Source organism: Elephas maximus, chromosome 10 (genome assembly GCF_024166365.1).
Source record: "Elephas maximus indicus isolate mEleMax1 chromosome 10, mEleMax1 primary haplotype, whole genome shotgun sequence".
Classification (NCBI taxonomy): Eukaryota; Metazoa; Chordata; class Mammalia; order Proboscidea; family Elephantidae; genus Elephas; species Elephas maximus.
This window is the reverse complement of record NC_064828.1, coordinates 33,736,356-33,758,964: the sequence shown is the minus strand read 5'-3', so window position 1 is coordinate 33,758,964 and position 22,609 is coordinate 33,736,356. Positions and strand designations below refer to the sequence as shown.

General features: G+C 42.7%; 1 long non-coding RNA gene and 1 gene segment (V, D, J or C); both read right to left on the bottom strand.

Moving 5' to 3' along the window:
• LOC126084627 (T-cell receptor alpha chain C region-like) overlaps nt 1–22,609 on the bottom strand; it is a 682,839-nt gene that overhangs the window by 85,672 nt on the left and 574,558 nt on the right.
• Nucleotides 1,077–4,360, bottom strand: LOC126084644 (uncharacterized). Its single transcript, XR_007519041.1, has 4 exons — nt 4,210–4,360; nt 3,535–3,591; nt 3,046–3,159; nt 1,077–1,804 (listed from the first exon to the last, which is right to left on the bottom strand). It is a non-coding gene; the product is annotated as an uncharacterized LOC126084644 (long non-coding RNA).

The following is a 22,609-nucleotide window of genomic DNA, read 5'->3' as shown; positions in this document are numbered from 1 at the left end:
CTTTATAAACTATGTTATACCACCAGTCGAGCTAGATGTTCCCTGAGTCCATGGTTCCCAGCCCTCAGCCCAGTAACTCGGTCCCTCAGGGAGTTTGGATGTGTCTGTGAGGGTTCTATGACTTTGCCTTGGTCAAGTTGTGCTGACTTCCCCAGTATTGTGTACTATCTTACCCTTCACCAAAGTTTCCACTTATCTACTACCTAGTTAGTGTTTTTTTCTCCCCTCCCTCATTACCATCAAAGATTGTTTCTTTCTGTGTGTAAACCTCTTCTGAAGTTTCTATAATAGTGGCTTCATACAGCATTTGTCCTTTTGTGATTGACTTATTTCACTTAGCGTAATGCCCTCTGGATTCATCCATGTTGGGAGATGTTTTGCAGATTGCATATATGTATTTTTTTACTTGAAAAACGAGGATAAGGGATCTCTTCATTTCTAGAAACTTCAGAGGAACAGTCTAATGCTACACAAGGTAACAGATGTGAATGCTTTGGAAATAGGCATACATTCTTTACACATGCAGGAGAATTCGTGTGGAAAAATTTAGTTATTTTTCCTCGGATGGACCTGGCTTATTCTAGATTGTTCTAAACCCATTGACTCATAATGTTACCACCCCTTTTCTTTTGTTTGGCTGTAAAGGCGTGATGTGGGAGTTTGTGGTTGGTGATGGCAGGGACAGTTGTTGCTGTGGCTGCTCTTCCATTTGTAACGTCTCGAACTGCTGCTTGACACTCTAGCTAGGTGCCATGGAAACCACCATTCTCTTTTGCTAGGGCTCTGCTACCTGAGTGGGTGTACCTGGAAAGAGCTGTGAATCTGCTGAGGCAGAAGGAACAGAGTTCACTGCCACACCGAGGGCTCTGCTGCTGCTGCTGCTGTTGTTATTGCTCTAACAGTAGCCGCAGCAACAGCAGAAAGCTCAGAGCTGGGTCCCCAAGGCAGGAGCCTGCAGGCTTGAGGACCAGGAAGCTGTGGTGTGACCTATAAGCTCAGTTTGGCTTTTGTCTGACTAACAGCTCACAGCACCCCCTTTCCCTCTGCGGTGGTCAGCGATGAATCAAGCCAGAGGCGAGCGTACACAGTGCAGTTTAATAAATGCAGCAGAGACAGGGTCTAAAATGAACAGCATAAAACCATCAACACCAAAGACCCAGGCAAAAGAGCCAGCATCCAGTGAGCTCAAATTCCCTGGACAGACTGGCAGGCAAAAGACAGCAAAGATATTGTTTTTACAGGGGGAACCTAGGGAGCTTCATTTCTATCCCTCCCTGCAAAAACACTTGCACATTGCATTGGTTAAATTAAAGGCAAGACCCAAGTCTTGTTCATCTGTGCACCCAGAGCACAGTGTCCGGAACTTAGAGTGAGTCGATTCATGTTCGTTAAGTCAATTAATAAAAAGGAATTCTTTCTTCTGTATTCTACTCTGATCTCTGCTAATAGCTTGGAGAGTATTTAGATGAGGTTTTAGAAATCTCATTGAATGCCACTTTCAAAGTGTTTCAGGTGTAGGAGTAAAAAATCAGTCCTATATCCCATAAAGGGGATATATATATGTAAGAGCAAGATTGACGCACTTAGGACCATAAATTCCCTTTCCCCAGGACTTTTGTCCTTCTACCAGGCTGAAGGATGAGCTGGATTTGTTGCTTTCAAAGGAAAACTGGTTTGGGTGGTAGCCATTTCAGCTAGGCTGTGACAGTCAACTTGAATCACTGAGAAGTCGGAACCTAGGAGATAGCATCCTTGTAGGCTTTTGGTTTATTTCAGGGCATGTAGCTTCCTCATCCCAGTTAGTCTGCAAGGAAAAAACAGTCGTGAGAGCTATCTGTTAATAATCATAGATGCTCAGTGTTGGAAGGAATTACAGGAGTCATCCATCTACTTTGGGAAGGCCAATACTTGCTGCGGCTGTACCATTACGGACATCACTAATCTATCCTGGTACTTTTTCTCTCCGCACATGGAAAGAGTGTAGCTAGTCAGTATCAACCTATCAATGTTATCACAATCCATGAAGCCTATTTGCTTTCCTTTAGTCATTCTCAACTCTCTTGTATCACAGATGCAAAAACCAAGGCCCAGAGAGGTGAAGCAACCTTGCTAAGATAACACTGAGTTAGTGACAAAATCAAAACTGAAACCCAGGTTTTCTGACTCCCAGCTCAGTGCTCTTTTTATATAGCCATGGGGTCTATGTCCTTGGGACTGTTAGTAAAATAACAGTTGGAGCTGGACATCCATTTGAGAATGAGCAGGTATGTTTTCAGGCTGGGTCAGATCAGCCCAATGCTTTAAGTCTAGGGTTGCTCCTACATGGGAGCTGGGGCTGAAGAGTACTTGGGAATATTGTACTTGAGAATATTGTACTTGGGAATACTGGAGAAGGAGCAAGGGGGAGGAGCTTCATAGGCTAACCAAGACCCTGGTTCCAATTTCATCTACAAGTTTACCTGAAAAGGGAATGCAAGTAAAAGGCAAATAACTAGCTCTCCAGTCCTGAGTTTTATGCATCCTGAGTAGGCTGTTCACTATTGACAGAAGTATACATCATCTCAGTGACGGGCTGGTCTGCAATCAGAGTCTTATGATTAAGCATTGGGGTGTGGCATTCTCTTTTTCTGGGCAGAGATAGCTTCCACTCTCCTTGAGTATTCTTTAGGTGAGGCTTTACTTATGGTCTTGCAAATAGCTCCTGGACCATCAGACAGATAAGCGAAATAGCAGATAAGGAAGACTAATTCTCCTTCTTAGGTCCAACATTCTCCTTGGGGGGGAGGCAGGTGGTATTGGCTAGCATCATAGAAAAATAGCACATTATACTACATAAAAGGTTTGGAGTCCAGCTTGAAATAAAAGGAGTAACAGGAGATGGGATGTTGTTATGCTGAGTACCTCAGATAGCAATTCTATTAATTATAAATATGTCTCTGTTTTTCCCTTCTCAATGCTTCTTGTTCTCTTACCATTCCTAAACCCCATTTCCCAAGTGCTGCACAGTTTGGGTGGACATGGGAATAGGAAGGGGTTAATTCTTACCTTAAAAGAAAAATAACTTGGCAGTCAAGAGAACATTGATGGCAATACTCTTGGCAAGCACCACTCTTAGTCCCAGCAGTGTGAGAGACATCATGTTCACCTTCCAGGCATGAACTACGGTTGAGCAAGAGTGAAGATAGTGGCTTCAGAGAGATACTAAATTCTCTTCAAGAGATGGGACCTGCAACTCTGACACCAGCTTGCCCCAAGTCACTATTACTCTTCCTGGTCTATAAAACCCAGCTTGGAGCCAGACGCCCTCAGAGATCTGATGCTGCTGCTCCTACCCAGCCAAACGTCTTTGGAGACCCATGCTCACAGCCAGGCAAGTTCTCCTGGGAGAGTCAGAGGATGAAGGAAACCAACTGGGCTCAGGCACAGTTTTTGTTTTCTTTCGTAATCCATCCATGTTTTTTGACTCCATCTGAGAATTACAGAATTTACCTTAACCCCCTCAATTCTGAAGTTGACCCCTTGATTTGAACTAACCTTTGGGTTCATGGCAGCTTTCTGAAGTTTGTTCTTCGTTTTCAGGTTTCGTTGGTTCTAGATTACGTAGAAAAAGCAGCAGTGGTCAGAGTTATGTTGCCAACAAAGATGCTCAAAGTATTTCAAGTTTTAAAGCTGGAGGAGGCTTTAAATAAGTAAACTAAAGCCCAGAGGGTGTGACTTGGTTAAAGTCCTGCAGCTGTTCACACAGCCAAAGTATTCCCTATTCTGGACTTTTTTCGTTGCACCATGTGGCCAACAACCTGGCATGCCTCTAATATGCAAGAAGAGCTAGGATTCTTAACCACACAATAGGTTAGATTGTCTTTTGGTTTGGAATTCAGCCCTAGATTAGACTGAACGCTTTTTCCAAGAAGAGAGTTTCTTTCAATCACAGAGACTCATGGTGGGACAGCCATTTGTATGAAGGAGACAGTGGTTGGTGAAGAAGAGAGATGGGGATGGAATGACTACACTTGGGCCTTTCCATAGATTCCAGTTCAGGGATACAGAGAATTCCCTTCCCAGTCAATGATGGGCTATAGTTAGGCCTAAGTCTTGTTTCCAGCATGATACCATATTTAGAGAGATGTCCAGAGTTTACATCTCCAACTTCCCTTTCCCCAGCTTTCCTCTCCAACTACCCCCAGTTCCTTTAAGCCAGATACCACTTACCTGAATGACTTTCCTTCAACTCAGGGTTGGTGGAGTTCAAGATTTCATTGTTGTGTTGAACTGAACACGTCACTGAATCTGAGTCTTCATACTGACCAAGCTTGACTGCACTGTACTTGCCACTGGGAGTGACAACGATGGCAGGGTCAAATTCAGTTATCTTCTTGAGTGAGTTCAGGTTTATATTTATGGTCTTGGGATAGAAATCCTTCACCAGACAAGCAACCTTTGTCCCATTTTTCATTACGAAAACAGATGGTCTGGTATTAGGCTGAATTTCTGCAAATATAATCAACTTATTTCATGAGACAATTACCTACAACTTGGGAGTTAAACAATGGTGGCTACCTCAACTCTCTTGGGGTCAAACATGGTTCTGGTCTACAATCCAGATCTCCCTGCAGCCTGCTAGTGACTGGGGTTTGTTAACCAAAAACCCATTGCCGTTGAGTCAATTCTGATTCCTAGCAACCCCGTAGGACAAAGAAGAGCTGCCTTAATAGGGTTTCCAAGGAGCACCTGGTAGATCCGAACTGCCAACCTTTTGATTTGCAGCCGTAGCTCTTAACCACTGCACCACCAGGGCTCCCTCGGGGCTTGTTAGTACCCCTATAAAATGATGGCCAAAGAGAGTGGAAATGAAAGTTAGTCAGTTTGACTTCTAGTTAGCAGCTGCTAAAGGATATGGCTGGGAGCAGAGAAGGAAGGTAGTAACTACAAAGCAGTTTCTGGATCATTTGGGTTTTCAACGATCTGTGTTTCCTTAATTGATCCTCCAGACAATGGCCACCAGGCTGAATATGTGTCTGCATCAGTAGATTTATATTAAGTGCACGAGCCCTTGGAGGGAGATCAGGGCTGATGCTTATGCTTTGCATTATGTCATTTAAAGAAACGAGGGCCTGAGAAGGACTGTATACATAGCCGGTTCAAAGGTCCTGAGGATGGTAGTGTTGAGGTTACTTAGGATGTCGTCTCCACTTTTGTGAACTGGAAGGAATCTGCTAAATTAAATGGTATATCTCCCTGCCTTTAGGGGAATTCTTATTCTTTTGTAAGAGACTAACTAACCTGCAGTTTCTTTTGAGTTTTTAATCAGAGACCAACAAGTATTGTTCTCAAGAGACCCTTACAAACATATAACTTTAATTCCCATTGTAGTTTAAGCTCATTTCTTTTTGTTTTATTCTAAGTGAAGCTGTGGAGTCGTTGCTCTCAGTAACTGGGTTCTCTCCTGGCCTTCTCTCTTTTCAGGCCTCACCTTGGACCTCTCAGCCACTCTGTAAATGCATCCTTTTCTTTCCTTAAAACCAAAAGTCTTGAAGCTTTGAGGGAGGTAATAATGCTTCTTTCCCACTATATCTTATTGAAGCTTCTGAATCTTCCTCCCACCCACCCCCCACACCACCCAGTGGCTGTGATCTTTTGGAATTAGATCCCCAGGCCTTTCTTATGAGGCTCTTCAGGGTGGATTTGAATTGCCAACCTTTGGTTAGTAGCCGAGTGCTTAACAATTTGCTCCATCCAGGGACTCTGAGTCTCTGAATCTTAATAAATTTTGTGTCTGTGGGTACTCTGGTTTTCAGGCTACCTTGAAATAACTGCTAAAGAAAGAGCCCCGCTAATGGTGGGAATCAGGAAAGACAATCAGTCTGTGAATGGAGATCTGGATATGTTTCCAATCATGAACTTAACTGCTGATTTTCAACATTAATTGCTTTCTTGAATACGAGTTGCTAGTATTTAAAACTTAGGGCCATTTGGTTTCTTGGTATCAAGTTAAAAATGTGTTGAATTCCAATGTACTCTTATGATGGCCCATGATCACAACTTAGATATTGCTAGGAGAAAAGTCTTGGTAATGAATGTGTAAAGAGAAAATAAACGATTTTTCTAATGCTGTATTCTAAATCTGGATTTGGGCTTCGGCTGTGAAGCTCATGGTAGTTGAGTTATAACCAAATATGCTGGTTAGATCTGGTTGAGAGGGAGTGATCGCTTGTCAGGAAGCTCCTGCTGATGTACTTCTTTGTAAATGGACAATGGCTGATCAGGTCTTTCCTAGGAAATAGCTGTTCAGAGAAGCACCCTCATCACGCTATCATAATTCTTTGTCTCTTTTCCCCACCTGGAAGTTGAGCTGAAAGACTGGATTCTGCTCTACTCACTCAGGGCAGGAAACTCATTCCTAAGAAGCTGGTGCCTTATATTTTTGGCTTTAGCTCTCCACAAGGTAGGGGAGGAGGGACTCTTAATTGTTCAAAGGGGTTTCCTGGAACCTGCTTTCTACATGTGTGAGAATGCGTGAGAAAACTTTCATTGTTTTGTTTCCTTGCATAGCTGAAGCCACTGATAACAGACACTGATAACCTTAACATTAACTGCTGGAAACCACAAGGGTTGCTCACTCCCCTCCTTGCTGTATTTCTTGCTTACTGATGTTGGTTGAGATGTATTCCGGTTGATTTTCAAGGGAGTTATGAGTTAGTGAGAAAGGAAACTAGTCCATTAAAAAGAAAAAAAACTCTATTTCCTTGGTTATTTCAGGATATGAAAGCCTAGTCTAATTTTGCTGCATAATTAGGGCTCGCCTGGGATTTTGAAATCTAAACTTACCAGGCAGCTGTCAATGATCGCTTTGGGCTGGGGGGACCTGATTTATTGAATGAAGTAATAGAGCTGACAAAACAGATGTCTGAAGAAGGTCGTGCACCCTTAACGATGTTGAGTTCTGAATCCGTAGTCCGTATTTCAGATAGAACATAAGGTATTGATTTGGTAAAATAATTTTCTTAGACCCCCTTTCTCAGTCAATGTCTGTAAGTTCAAAACAATTGCTAGAAAAGAAAAATATTCTATCTGACCCATTCTTTGGTAGCACGCTAACCAAAGAAAAACTATCAGACTGAATAGAACCTTTTTAAAAAGTGGAATGCACTCAGTATGTTTGCTGTATGTCGCCGCACCTCTTTTATACTTGACTTAAGAAACCAAGATGTGAAGCTGTATAAAGGCTAGTTTGGCACTACTGTAGTCCAAAATTTAAATTCAAGATTCCTTTGTTCATCCTTTAAGAATTTCCAGTCTTTGCTCATGGTCCACACATGTAATTTACTTTTCAACCTGCATTTCAAAGTGCTATTTGTTTGGGCAATTGTTACTTTATTTTCAGACCTTGTCTTTTTTGAGTATCACTCCAGTGCTAAGGTTGTGTGCTGGTGAGCAATGCAAAAAGACACGTACACACTTCCTGAACAGTCTTTCTTAATGCATAAACTCAGAAATCATCTAAGTTTCAGATTCTCTTAGAGTCCTGCTGGTCCCCTAAGGGCTGCAACATTTATAATACATGTCATTCAGAATTTCAAGGCTCTCTGTCAATATGGGATTTAATTTGAACCTTGAAATGTAAATTTGCTCCCCCTGATTACTCTGACCAGGCAGGCTAACCACCTCCAAAATCTTCTAAGCTGCAGGACACGTGTTTTCAGGTTGCAATGGAGCATTTATACTAGTCAGTGTAGCCAAAGGGATATGTAAGGAGGAAGCCACTTCCTGGAGAATTTGAACCAAGGTGTCCCTGCTGCTGTACCCCCACACCAAATGCTCTAACTTAGTGTAATTTTTCTAAATTTCTTTGTGCTTTCTTGGCTACTATGAAGACTTCAGAAATAAGTGGGAGTTAGCAGTTCAAACACATATAAAGGCACCTTACAAGACGGGCTTGGCAATTGGCTTCCAAAAAGTCACAGCCTTGAGAACCCTATGGAGCAGTTCTACTTTGCACACACGGGGTTGCCATCAACTCGATGGCAACTAAAAAGCAACAGCACATTGCTTTAATATATGCTTTTAAAAAATAAAATAGTTATGGAGTTACTTTAGCAAATCAGCCCAGTGTCTTCACTCTGACCCAGTTCACTTCTGTACTATTCCTAATTCTACCTACTCAAGTAATGTTAAGTGGGTAGCAGCTCCAGTCCCAGGACTCAAATTATATCAAGAAATATGGGGGAAAAAAAAATCAACTCATGGGGCTCCACAAAGAGTTTGGTGCCAGCTCCAAAGAACATCTTCCAGGCATCCCAGGGGCACATTGTGACACTGCCTCACAGGTAACCAGCCTGGAGCAGCCCTGGGACCTGGGCTAGAACATCTGTGCCCTGCCTCCCAGCCATGTGTCTCAGCCTAGAGACCCCTCAGCTCAGAGAGCTACAAAACCACCCTTGATAAGACCAGGGGGCCTAGTGTGCAAAGTCTCAGTTCCCTTTGAAGCTAATAATGGTTTAACTGCTGGAGATGGATAGGGATGTGGGCATGAAATCACCAGCTGTTGGGTGACAGGGACAGGGTTGAGCTAGAGCCAGAGAAGAGGGTGACAGGTGGCTGAGAGCTGCCTTGAAGATGGAAAATTGAGTTTATTGTGAGGATTCTCCAAGAAGAACACAATAGCTTGGGGTTAGAGATGGGGTGTGGAACACTGACATTTCTTAAAATGAATGTTAGGCTGAGAAGAAGAAGGTTTAGCAATGGATCCTGTTCTCATACTCTGGTTCCCTTCTCTTGGGTCACACATACTACTTTTTGATTAGAAGCCCAATTTCTCCCATCACTCAGTCTGAGTCTCACAATAATAACAAATCTGCTTTCTACTTCACTGGATCCAGTGAAGGGCTTTCTAAGGACCTGAGGGTTGAACAAGAAATTGGTTGCTGTCGGGGGAGCCCACTGGTGCTGCGTGTCATGGATATAGGTCAGAGAAGCCAGTGCTTGCTTTGGGTTGCTTATTTTTGTTTTGTAATTTCTCTGGTATCCGGGTCCAGATACAAGCCTCAAGAGGATGTAGTAATTATGTGAAGCAGAATTTAAAAACCACATGGATTACACTGTCCCATCACTGAAAATCAAGGGCCTAGGGCTAGAGCTAGGCAAAAGAGGATGATGTTTGTGTAGGGCCATTATTTGCTGTCAAAACATAAAGGATTGGGAGTTTGATTTGCAATCCTCACTGCTCATGCCTGAGCTTCACAGCAATGTATTACATTCCATCACTGCAGGGAAAGGAACAGGAGAAACAAATGGGGTCTCACTGGGGAGCCTGGGTCAGTGTCCTGGCAAGAGGCTAAACATCAGTTTCATCCCTTTCTTTTTTCCCTAAGACTCCCAAAGGCACATCATCACAGATTTGATTCTAACACTGCAGATAATTCTGAATTTCAAGTGGAAATGATTTAAAGAGAAAATGAAACACAACACAATACTTTTTGCTCAGATGCAATTTGCCAAACATCAGTCAGGCTGCAATCCACTACAGCAAGATTCTGTGTTCCTTCCTTCTTTTCATTGCTCTATTCTCCCTCCTCTCAAAGATAATAAAATTCACCAAATTCCACTATTTCTCTGGCAGCAAATGGCAATTGAAGATCCCCTATAAGCTGCTATTATCCTCCGAGAGACAGAGACCAGTTTGATAGTACCAATTCACTTTTAGGACTGTCAGGTAGCTTCACCACATCCACCTACCTTTCCCCACTTTTTATTTCCTTTGCATTTTCAATCGAAGTCTGATCATGTAAGGGAAATGCCTGCCCCATTGGACCTGGCATTCTTTGGAAGCATCTGAACTATTCTCTGAACTGTTTTCCAGTGACTGACTTATTGGCAGCTACCAAAACTACCTGCAGATGGTCCCTGGATTTCCAAAGAACTGAATCAGGCTACCAGTAGGCAATGTCTCCAGGAGAGCTCCATTACTTCTTTATTGTCCTGAAGTTAGTGGCTGCATTTCTACATCAGGCTTGGGCTCCAAACCCTTGTGTGGGTTCCCCAGATTTAGGGCTAAAAGGCGAGATGAGCATATAACTGCTCTCGGCAGACCCAGATTAAGATGGAATTTTGGAGATCATTTAATCTGAGCCCATTACGTTGGCTTAGCCCAAGCTGTCAGCAAAAAGAGACAAGGGCAAGATTGGCCTCTTGCCATCTGAGAGAGAGAACATCCTCTTTATCTAATTCTTTCTTGTGTGATATTTTTCTCCTTACTAACTCTTCCTCTTCCTAAGCCATGACCTTAACGCTTTCCCCTCATAAATAGTGGGAAGGCTGTCTTCGTATAGAGCTTACATTTTCCTTGGTCCAGGTCCCTGACCAGGTGGCCAGAAGCCTGACCTAGGGCTTTATTTAATACTTGTAGAAGACTTATCCACACCAAGCCTTAGAATAGGGTTTCCAAGCATACATAGAGTTTTTTCTTAAGAGAAACTTAATGCATTTGCCCTCAAATTTTATGATAACTCTTTGCAGCAAAAATAGCAAAGGATTTCCCATTTAGAACTCCTTGACTTCCCAAGAAGCTCCATTCATTCACGGCTGTGCTGCAGCAACCCCAAGAGGATGTAAGTAACTGAGCTGTAGTAAAGTGCATAACTTACTTGGTTCCACAGTGAGTTGGGTACCAGTTCCAAAGATGAGCTGTACTGTCAAAGCACTACTCCAGGTGTCATTACAAAAAACCTGGCTACTTCTTTGTTCCCTGTCAGTCTTGTTCCTCTGTTTGGAAGGGAGTGGGTGAAGCAGAATGAGTGTAGCTGGAGACATAAAACTGTGCAAGGGTTTCTGAGATCTAAGCACTGCATTTGGCAATTTGTTTGAAGCCTGGTATCTTCTGAGGGTTGACATGTAGGAAAGTCCCTAGGCTTTCTATTATCTCCCCAATCTGCCATCTCTTAAGCCCAGATCTTGCTTCAGGGTTATATTTTCACAGGAAGAAAGGAATCATTTTGCTTTTGTTGAGAATTGTCAAATGGCCACTGTCAGCAGAAACATAACTACGAGGCTCAAGTAAATCAACTGCAACAGGACGATGCCTCAGCTGGAGATGAAAGGACATGATGGCAGCTAGTGTCTACACTATCTCAACAAACATTATTGTAACAATCTCCACGAAGCGGATATTGTTAGATCCATTGTGCTGATGAAGTAGCTGAAGCTAAGAGTGGTTAAGATACTTAGCCAAGGTCACACAGATAGTGAATGACTGAGTTGGGGCTCCCTTTCGGGTCTCTAGATTCCAGTTTCCATCCATTGAACCAGAGTAATAGGTGATAGGCTGGAAGGAGCCTCATTTGGCACTTGTCACTAGCTCCCACGAGGGCTAATTATTGGATGAATAAGGAGAGATTTGGCTCCTTTTCTGGTGCTTTTTTCATTAAATCACAGAATTCCTCCTGAGTCAGGATATTCGTACTATTGTAATTGCTTTGCTTCTCCTACTGAATCACCCTAACTATAAGTCTGGAGAATAATCAGGACCACAACTTGTTAAAGAATCAGGGTCATATTGTGTTAAAGATGGAAGGCACCTTGGAAAGCATCCAGCTTTCACTTCACTGGAGCTCAGTGAAGCTCAGTTACAGAGCTCATTAGTCCAAGAGAAGGATTGGAACTACGGTCTTTAAATTCTTGACCAAGCCTGCTCCACATTATACTTCATGTCCACAACATAGATTTACTGTATTATTATGGGTCTGGTCAAAGAGTCCCTGGGTGGCACAAATGGTTATGTGCTTGAATATATTAGGTGAAAGGTTGGTGGTTTGAATCCACCTAGAGGCACCTTGGAAGATAGGCCTGGTGATCTGCTTCTGAAAGGTCACAGCCTTGAAAACCCTATGGAGCTCAGCTCTACTCTGAACACATGAGGTTGCCGTGAGTCAGAATCGACTTGAAGGCAACTAACAACAACAACAAGATGGGCCTGGTCATGGCCTGGATCTGTATATGGTGCATACATGAATGTTGAGTAAGCTGGTTCTCTACAGGTAGTTAGGTAGAGCGAAGGCAACAAAGATTCTTCAGGAAGGATAGTTGATCAAGAAGGTTATCACAGCACATACCTCATTTTGGACTTTATCAGAGAGTCATTCCCTAGTCCTTAAATGCTCCCTTGCTAGATTCCCTGCTGGAGAAGTGTTTCCCAAGCTAGTGACTTGGGAAAATGTTTAACAAATGGCCATACATAGTGGTCATAAGAAGGAAAAGCAATTCCTGACATGGTTCTACTTCCATACAGGTTCCTTTGACAATGATCAGTGGAGTTTGCACAGCTAATATACCCAATTTAAAAGCCATTTTGCTTTACTCTTTATGGCACCAATTGCCAAGTCATATGATCTCCATTTAATGGAATTTCTCTCCTACCTTGTCTAACTTCTTTTCTTCTCAGTCTTAGGGGCTGTCCTTCAGGAAGGAACGGGAAGTGACTCCTGTGTCAAATAGCAATTCAAACTTTTGCCCATGTTACAGCCTGAGGGAATTTGTGCTCTGAAGGAGAGAGAATGGATGTAGAATGGTATGAAATTTTCTCACTTTGATCAGGAATAAAGAAAGTCAGTCATGGAGTAGCAGTTCTCAAACTCTGGGCTACACTTTGGTGAAGCAAAGACCTAGTGGGTATGTACCTCATTCACGTCTCCTTTTTAGTGGAATGCCATTTCATGTCCAGTCAGAGTTTTGCATTATTGCCAATCATTGTGTGGAAGCCAGACTTCTTAGCAGAAAATAGAATTAGAGTCTTCCGTCCATTTTAATAACACATTCATGAATACCAAATTTTAGCAAGCCTTACTGACACAATCACACTTAGAAGTGACAGTTAAATAGCTTCTTCATATATAAGTCAGAGTTTATGAGACTGCCTGCATTTCACTCATAAAAACCAAGGAGAGAATTTGCATTTTCAGATCAGTTCACAGCCTATTAAAGGAGTGCTGAACAGCCTTTGAGAACCACTAAAATAGAGGGTGGTTCTCAGCTGTGGTGAAGTATAAAGACTTCAGGAGACCTGAGATCTAGTTCCGATTCTGTCCTTTATAAAGTGTGTAATCTTCATCAAGTTCCTTAAGTTCGTGAGCTTTATTTGCCTCCATTACAAAATAAGGGTAATATCTTCTGTATTGGGAGGTTGTGAGATGAAATGAAAGGGTGTATATAAAGCATTCTGTAAACTAGAAATCCTCGGTATGATTATTAGAATGCTTATCCAGGTTAGACTCTGAGGAAATAAGTTTTACTTGAATCAGGAGGGATGTAATTTCTCTAATAAGAAAGATTGTTGAAAAGAGGTTTCTGAGGGATATAAGAATCCTATAAACCCATTGCTGTCGAGTTGATTCTGACTCATGGCCACCCTATAGCTTTGGTGTTTTTGAGAGGAGGATGGGTGCCCACTTCTTAGGGCTATGTTTGAGGAAACAGGAGTCCAGGTTTCTGTCTCCCTTGCTCTTTTCTCTAGGTCATGTTGTGACCTCCATTCCATTCTCCAACCTTCCCTTTCAAATCCAAAAGCTGAAGCCCTTACAATGGCCACCCTACATCCCCCTGACCATCCTGACCTCATTTTCAAATTCTCCCACCCCCTCACTTTTTTTTCCAGCCATACAAGCCTCCTTTCTATTTTTCAAATACCCCAGGCAGCACTTGCGCTCCCCTGCTTGGAAATGCTCTTCCTCTAGATATCCGTAGCGCTCGCTCCATCACCTCTTCAGGTCTCTGCTCAAACGTCCCCTTTCCAGTGAGGCCTTCTGTGACTCCTTGACTTAAAATTGCATTCTTCTACCTCCCACTCACAGTCTTTATTCCCTGCTTTACTCTTCACTGGGCTTATTACCATCGAAAGCCGAAAAACAAACCTCTTGCTGTCAAGTCGATTCCATCTCATCGTGACCCTATAGGGTAGGGTAGAACAGTTCCATAGGGCTTCCACGGAGTGCCTGGTGGATTTGAACTGCCGACCTTTTGGTTAGCAGCTGAGCTCTTAACCATTGCACTGCCATTACTATCTAACATACTATATATTTTACTTATTTATGTTGTTTACCATCTGTCTTTCACCATTAGAATGTAAATTCCAATAAGGCATGAATTTCTGTTTGTTTTATTCATGGCTAATTCCCCAGCACCTAAAATAGTGCTTGTTATATAGTGAGCACTCACTAAATATTTGTTGACTGAATGAATGAATAAACAAATGAATTACACCTTTCTGTTTTTTATTGACTTCTTAGGTTTACGTAAGAGACATCTGCAACAAGAAAAGTATTTATGAATTGCAGAGAAACCTAACGGGCCAGAGAATGAAACTCAGATGTTCGTGATTTCAAAGTCACTTCTCGAAAGAAAGTGGAGGAGATGGTGCATTTATGGAATATTTGAGGACCACTGAGAAGACCCCTGTGGGCTCCCTGCAAATAGCTACCTCACTCCCTTTATGGAGTCTATAATTCTACCATTATAAATTTTAAAATTGTTGTAAGTGTATATATAACACAACATCTACCAACTCAACATTTTCTACTGTTATAATTTAATGGTTAAAAATCACATGTTTCGGAATAGGTAGTACATACCTTTTCAATCATTAGCACTTTGGTATGATTTTTTGGTAGCAATTATTTGCAATGTGACAGTAGTGAGCACAAGATTTGATTATAGGAGGTAACATAGGGAAAGAGAAGGCTGAGTGGGCAGTCTAGACCGGTCCTGGGAAGCCAGGAGGGTTCAGGAGGATGCTGTGCTTGGGGAGAAGGGGTGAGAGCTGCTGAAAACCTGTGTAAGACAGCCTGAAGACAAACACCACTGTACTAACTCCAAATTTTGTAGTAGGTTGCCCAGCTGAGGAAGCTTCTTGGACAGGTATGTGGTGCAGTGGAAAAGCATTACCTTTGGCATTTGAATCTTGGGTTCAAATTCTGCCTCTTCCTCTTTCCAGCTGTGTGACCCAAGGCAAGCCACCTATCTTTATCATTCTTGGTTGCCTTATTAAAAAACACTAACAATATATATTTTGGACAATTGCTGTGAGGGCTAAGAGAAGCAATGTTACATGAAAGCACCATGTCGGGTATGTGGTAGATCCTAGTTTACTTTCTTTCCAAACAACCAAAATAATTACACTTAACTTCCATGGGCACATGATAAGAAGCAAATCTGTGCTGCAGAGAAACAATAAGTTTTACCATTATCTAGACAAAACACTATGCTTTTCAAAGCCCCTTCATCATCACCCTCATTTTCAATATGAGGATAATGAGACTGAAAAGTCAGCAGTGACTTATCACAGGTTGCAGAACTGGGACTCAGGCTCAACTACACAAGTTCCAGGTCCACTTCCATTTCTGTTTTCTTTCCCTTACACCACAGCTGACTTGTTCTCTTGTTCATTCATTCATTCATCCATCAAATACTTATTAAGTGCTTTTAACGTAGTTGTAGATACAGTAAGGAAGAACTCAAAGCCTTGCCCTTATGGAGCAAGGAAACAACAGTAAATAAGCACATGATATGTCAGGTGGAGATGTGGGCTATAAAAAATAAGGGGCCTGTTGGCATGGTGGCTAAGAGTTTGGCTGCTAACCAAAAGATTGGCAGTTTGAATCCATCAGCCACTCCCTTGGAAGCCTATGGGGCAGTCCTACTCTGTCCTACAGGGTCACTATGAGTCAGAATCGACTGGATGGCAACAGGTTTGGTTTGGCTTAAGTGGGCTGAAGAACAACAGGGAGTGGTTGGGGAAGGCCTCACTGGAAGTGAATTTGAATAAACACCTGAAAGAGGAGAGGGAGAAAGCTATGTGATGACTTGGGAGAAGACGGTTCCAGGCACAGAGAATCGTGGGTGCAGTGTCTCCATTCTTGTTCATCATGAGCAAGAGGGAGAACCAACAATGCCAGGCAAAGTTCAGGGGGTGGGATGATTGGGAAAATTAGCTCTTCAAATTTTAGAAGCACGGTGAGGGACGAGAAGCCCAGGGTTTCGTTGACTTTTCTTCCTTGGGGGAAGAGGTGGTGCTCTGATCATCTGAGTTAAGGGATCTTCAGGCCCTGGGGATGTGTGTGAGGCTAGGGCCTCACTTAGCTCCTCCTGGGGAAGGGGAATGCCTCTTTGGGTAACTGGTTTGGAGTGGGGGTAAAAGCCCTTCCTTGGAGAAGGGGTGGTGTTGGGGTGGCAGCTGGAACGGAAGCAGCGTAACTTGTCTCAGACTCGGCAAGCAGCTTGGAAGGGAGTGAATTAGAGGGCTGAGGAGGAGGCTGGGCCAGGCAAGACAAACCTCCGTATATGCCCAGATTAAGAGCCCAGAATGCTTCCAATCTTGACCTGCTTTGTGATCTTGGCAAACCCCTCTGAGATTCAGTTTCCTGATCGGTAAAGTACAGATAAAAGCACCTGACATCAAATGATCATGGTGAGAATGGAATTAAATGGCAATCATCAAGTGACTACTCCAGTGATCTGATACACAGTATTTACATAGTAGGCACTCAAAAAACCGTAGTTGATATAATGATGGTACCTATAATGGTACCTGTTATTCTATGTCCATCTCACGGTCCAATTTCATGAATTGTTCTCGACTACCTTGGCCCTGTTCTAAGGTCCTGTGGTACATGTCTTCATTGAGGCACTTTGTTCCATGAGGCTTTGTCCTGTCTCTGGTTCTGGTTTATGAAGTTAAGCAGTGTCCCAGGCTTATCTACCCAAAGAACTTAAAGGTGTGGTGGGATCTAGGACTGTGGGATTATGTAGACCTGCTCTGTTAATTTTGTGCTACCCAGGAGCCCTGTAAGTAAAAACTTGAAAGAAGTGCCCAAAGAAAGAAAGCATCAAAAGGAAGCAGACTTCTGAGAAGATAAAGGCCCTGGGTTTGAAGTGATACCTCTTTAATCCAATATTAGTTGGCTAAAAAGAGGGCACTATTAAAAAATATTCTGGATCTCCCTCCCCTCTTTTCCCCCTGATGGATGTTCTTTATCTCCTCACTTCAAATAATGATGGATTGCACCAACTCAGGGTTTCCCAAACTTCAATTAATCATATCTCATTTTGTGGATTTTTGTTATATCCATCTGTGCTATAATTTTCTTTAAATTTATTCACTTTTTAACTTAAAATATAATTAAAAAGAAACTTTAAATCACATGAGTTGGTGGCCTACTTATATTATTCTGCTATCCATTCAAACATAAAACAATGAAAATGAGAAGAACGTCTGTCCACGTACCTCCTAAAATCATGAGGTGTGTATTCCACACTTAGGGAAACACTGGACCAAGAAAGTCGATAAACAGAGGACAGTGATTCATTGGGAAGAACTTGGCAAACAAAGAGAGGTGAGGGAAGGAAATCAGTCACCAACTTTGTCTTTGTTGAGAGCATGGAGAATCTCTTATTTTAAGGAGAGGTCTAAAGGCAAGAGCTTGAATTAGTTGAATTTTTAAAATCTTCCTTTTTAAAAAAAAAAAAATCTGAATTTCTCTACTCTCATTCTGCTAGCACAGCTTTGGGCCTCTCTCTCTTTCTGGATACAAAATCTCTGCCCTACTTTTCCCCATAGTGTGAGGTTGGGGATGCCCAGCTCTTGCCCTTCCCTGTCCCTTCCACTGCCTTCTATTCTCTGCCTCACTCACTTCATACCCAGGACTGTCCTTGCCCAATTTTTCTTGTAACAAGCCCATCCCAGCTCATTCTTCCACTCTACCTCTTACAGTTGTCCCTTACTTTGGAAAACGCAAGGTGAATGCCAAGGCATCAGGTTGAGAGTACAGTCCTTTAATAGCCAGTTTGGAAGAGTTGGAACCACTGACCCCTATTGCTGGACTTCCCTAGGACCTTTGAAATGGGTTTTGCTTTGGCTTATTATATTCTTTGGCTTACAATTAATATCCACTCTTCAACTGAAAGTAACTGCCAAATGGAGAACTCTGTCTTTTTTTCTTTTTTTAAGTGAGACACAGTTGAATTCAAATATCACTTAAATGGCACCAAAAGATGCCTTCTGTGAAGACTAAAATCCTTCGACCATTTTAGCATCAATACATTTCTAACAGTTAATTAATGAGTGGTACCATGTCTTCTTTGTGAGGAAGGTAAGAACCATGAGCCCTTAGGGAGCCAATCCTGGCTGTGTCCTGCAGACTTTAAAGCATTTCTTAGTTGGAAGCATTACATATTCACTTTGTTCTGCTTGGAATCTGATCTCACCAAGAAACAGGATGTTCCATATTCTTGGCTACTAACCTGACATCCATTTGCAGCCCAAACATTTAGAAACAAATGCCAGTAACTTGTTCCTTTCTTATGAAGAGAAACGTAGCAACACCGGTGACCTTTTACTTTGGCCTCATCTTCCATGCCTAGGAGGCTCATTCTGTTCTGAGCTCTTCCAGGAGCATGTATTTGGCCTAAGGAAGGCCAGAATTGTTTATATCTGGAATCACCTTGATAGAATCACCTAGGCTTTGTCCTGATCAGTTGTGACTCTTGTACTGAGGAATTCCGGCCATTGCCATTCTAGAGCCAGAACCAAATCTCACGGGTTGAGCAGAATCATCGCAGTTTCTCCACATTTTTGTGGATTCTGTCACATACCGCCCCCCCCCCCATTCTGTCTTTTATAGACGTCCTCCATTCCACTCCTATGGAGGGGATTCACTGTAGTTCACCCCTTTCTGAGAGTCTTCCTTGACATTATTGCTATTACTACCCATTTTTCATTTCCTGATATTCCTGCCTCTTTAGATGGAAAAAGCCTTAATCCCAAAGAGCAGAAAAATGTGTTACTTACTTGGTTCCACAGTTACACGGGTTCCTTTTCCAAAGATGAGCTTATCTCTGTCACAGCACTCAAGGGGTTTCTAAAAACCTCAGCAATCCTTCCGCCTTCTTTCCTGTCTATATGTGGTTTTAAGACTGGAGGATCTTTAGGACTTGGCTCCTTGAAAGATGGCACTTGTTTGCCCAACTGGTCCACGACGATATAATCAGTAACAGTTAGGGGTAGGTTTGATTTTGGGAGGTTTTTGTGTGTGGAGTAGGTAGGAGCACATATTTCTATGCTGACCATTTCCAGTATGATACACTTCATGATGAAGCTCTCTGAATTGCTGCTTTCTATTCCTTTATACTGTTCCCACTTCCTAGGCCCATACCTAACTCTCAACCTCAGAAACTAGCATTGCCAAGGTCATGGGTTTTGGATTCATGATTACTTCTGACCAAGGCCTTTCCAGTCACCAGCTGCTTTAAGGGCAGGTGACGTGCGGCACGACAAGCTGTGACATGGCGACATGAAGCACTGATCAGGTACTGGTGATTTACAGCACAGGCAGCTTTAGAACAAGCAACTATGGCTGGAGATTGCCTGGAAACAAATCAGCCTCTCTCCAAATCCATCTTCCCAAACTGCAAAGCACTCAGGCAAATTTCTCTAGGGATTTGGATTCTGAAATTCCATGTGAGACAGCTTGTGTAAACTCTCTCGTAATACAATCAACATGAAAGCAAGACAAGGGCAGTTTTTAAAGAAACACCAATCTGTTCTCCCCAAATATGGCTGTAGGAAAATGTTGAAATACCAGTGTCACCCAAAGGAGAACAGCAGCGAGTGCAAGGCCAGCGTCTGGGGATCATCTACCCTGGTCCGGTCAAATTTCCTGGCATCCCTTCCCAGTCACACAGCAAGGGGGGAAGGCCACTGGTTGTGCTCAACCCCTGGGGCACGGTAGCCCGGCTGAGGGTTTCCCAGGGAAATGCTGCTTTGCCGCTGCAGTTTTTGTACAGGTCTCTGTGGGTTTTGTAGCACTGTGTATATAGTCCCAGCCACAGTGCTACAGAGCTTTACAAAAACCTCTGACTGGTTTCGTATTGTGTGGGTTCTGAGAACCCCTGAGGCCAGATGCTGTCTCCAAGTCAAGCCCCAACAAGATCAAAGGGTTTTGGCAATTAGGTTCAGTGCCAGCTCATTCAGGTACTTCTGACTGAGGCTATTCTGCCCCACTGGCCAGGCCTGCCCTGGCATTTGCAACTAGCATGGACTTTTAGAAATCACCACATCTACTCCATCTGTGCTTTCTGGCCAGCCTGCCCTCATATGGCTTCTCACAGAGGTGTTTGTCAGATGTCTGAATAACTCCTGTAGATTCTACATGCTGTGGATTAGGCAGAAAATGGGCCAATATAATTTCTCCTGTCACCTGCAAAACTTCTGTCCCACCTCTGCCAGCCCCGCTTTTCACTTGAATAGTACGATGCAGTTTACAAAGGGCTTTCCCATAAATTTAAAAAGTTCTCTTCTCTATTGATTCTCTAGTTGCTAAATTCAGGGCCAGTAGCCCATATGGTGCTTTGTGTGTTTTAGAAAAAGCAACCCAAATGGGCGATTGCAAAGGTAGGCCCTTAGGTTCGAGCTTAGCAAACAGATGACACCTTTGTGTGCTTTATGAAAGGGAGCCCTTTCTCCAGCCAGTTGTAGCTCCACATGAGGGCCTTGGCTCAGCTGGCAGAGCATGAGCTGAATTTTAGCCTCATTTGTCCCCTCAGCTAAGTGCTCTTGTGCAAGACACAACCTGTGCAACCAAGGCAGTGGACCTGGCCAAGTTCAACTGATGCTTTTTAGTCATAGTCTTGTCTGACCTCTGATGTTTGCCAGCTCATTCCCTTCTCCTTGAAAACTCTTCCTTGGGCTCTCAAGACACTGGTTTTTGATTATCTTTGATCTCTGGGTCTATCACAGTGAAAATAAAACAAAACAATAGGCTCATTGAAAATGACCTTATTAAACATTAGCCATTAAAGGAGAGTATGAATTTTGTTGTTGTTTATCAAAAGGGAACAGATTGAGCTTCACAGATCATATCCAAATCTATGACTTAATTTATGGCTCACGTTTTACTTAGGATCTTTGTGACAACTCCCTCCCATACATAGAACTAACTGTATGCCTGCCCCATAAACTCCAAGCAGCTCGGCTTTTCTCAAGCTGAAAGAACTGACGAAAAATTCAAGCCTTGAGTTGCAATAGTGAAGGATTCCATGGGGAAAATATTAAACGACACAGGAAGCATCAAAAGATGGAAGGAATACACAGAGTCAGCATACCAAAAAGAATTAGTTGATGTTCAACCATTTCAAGAGGTGGCATATGATCAGGAACCACCGGTACTGAAGGAAGAAGTCCAAGCTGCTCTGAAGGCATTGGTGGAAAACAAGGCTCCAGGAATTGAGGGAATATCAATTGAGATGTTTCAACAAACAGATGCAGCGCTGGAGGTGCTCACTCGTCTATGCCAAGAAATATGGAAGACAGCTTCCTGGCCAACTGACTGGAAGAGATCCATATTTATGCCTATTCCCAAGAAAGATGATCCAACCGAATGTGGAAATTATAGAACAATATCATTAATATCACACTCAAGCAAAATATTGCTGAAGATCATTCAAAAACGGCTACAGAAGTATATCGACAGGGAACTGCCAGAAATTCAGGCCGGTTTCAGAAGAGGACGTGGAACCAGGGATATCATTGCTGATGTCAGATGGATCCTGGCTGAAAGCAGAGAATACCAGAAGGATGTTTACCTGTGTTTTATTGACTATGCAAAGGCATTCGACTGTGTGGATCATAACAAATTATGGATAACATTGCAAAGAACGGGAATTCCAGAACACTTAATTGTGCTCGTGAGGAACCTTTACATAGATCAAGAGGCAGTTGTTTGGACAGAACAAGGGGATACTGATTGGTCTAAAGTCAGGAAAGGTGTGTGTCAGGGTTGATTTCTTTCACCACACCTATTCAATTTGTATGCTGAGCAAATAATCCAAGAATCTGGACTATATGAAGAAGAACAGGGCATCAGGATTGGAGGAAGACTCGTTAATGAACTGCGGTATGCAGATGACACAACCTTACTTGGTGACAGTGCAGAGGACTTGAAGCACTTACTAATGAAGATCAAAGACCACAGCCTTCAGTATGGATTGCACTTCAACATAAAAAAAAAACAAAAATCCTCACAACTGGACCAATGAGCAACATCATGATAAACGGAGAAAAGATTGAAGTTGTCAAGGATTTTATTTTACTTGGATCCACAATCAACAGCCATGGAAGCAGCGGTCAAGAAATCAAAAGATGCATTGCATTGGGTAAATCTGCTGCAAAGGACCTCTTTAAAGTGTTCAAGAGCAAAGACTGTCACCTTGAATACTAAGGTACACCTGCCTGAAGCCATGGTATTTTCAGTCACATCATGTGCATGTGAAAGCTGGACAATGAATAAGGAAGACCGAAGAATTGATGCCTTTAAACTGTGGTGTTGGTGAAGAATATTGAATATACCATGGACTGCCAAAAGAACGAACAAATCTGTCTTGGGAGAAGTACAACCAGAATGCTCCTTAGAAGCAAGGATGGCGAGACTGCACCTTACACACTTTGGAAATGTTGTCAGGAGGGATCAGTCCCTGGAGAAGGACATCATGCTTGGCAGAGTACAGGGTCAGGGGAAAAGAGGAAGACCCTCAGTGAGGTGGATTGACATACTGGCTGCAACAATGAGCTCAA